Here is a 655-nt window from a genome sequence, read left to right as displayed (position 1 = left end):
GGGTCCAGGACTCAAACCGCAGTTGGCTACGTGGGAGTCCAGTGACATAACCATTACGCCAACTGCTGGTCCCCCAGATGCAGTTTTCTGTATGGCTAGCACAAGCTATTTTCTCATGAGAAGAGCAAACATGTACAGAAGCAGCCAGCCATGTCAGGGTAAGGGAACAAAATGGACAAGCAGTTGCTCATGTGCAAGATCTGATATGCAGCCTTCCACAGCCCCACATGTCATTGTTTTGATGAAGGATTTACCTGGTGTTTACTACGCATTTTGCCACATTAATGCATCACAATAATGACCCACACTGAATGTCATTGGCATTCCTATTTTTCATCATTAATATTTTGTTAGTTATGTGTTTTTTTAAAGAATAACATCATTTAATTTTTGTTTATTATTATTATTTAATTTGTCGAGAGAGAGAATGAGAAAGAGAAAGTGAAAAAGCAAGCCACTCCTGCTGGGGACACAGCATTTCCCAGAAAGCAAGCTGCCATAGGGACCAGCAATGGGCATAATGGCTATGTGGGTGGATTCCCACGTAGTCAACCGCGGTTCGAGTCCCGGACCCAGTGGCTTAAACTCACGCTGGGCGCGTGTGCGTGTGTGCCCAAGATCCTGAGAGAAGAATGGAGGAGAAGGGATTGTGGTG

The sequence above is a fragment of the Tupaia chinensis genome, unplaced genomic scaffold, assembly GCF_000334495.1.
Source record: "Tupaia chinensis unplaced genomic scaffold, TupChi_1.0 Scaffold000231_1, whole genome shotgun sequence".
Classification (NCBI taxonomy): domain Eukaryota; kingdom Metazoa; phylum Chordata; class Mammalia; order Scandentia; family Tupaiidae; genus Tupaia; species Tupaia belangeri.
The sequence above is the reverse complement of the archived record's forward strand: the minus strand, read 5'-3'. Positions refer to the sequence as shown.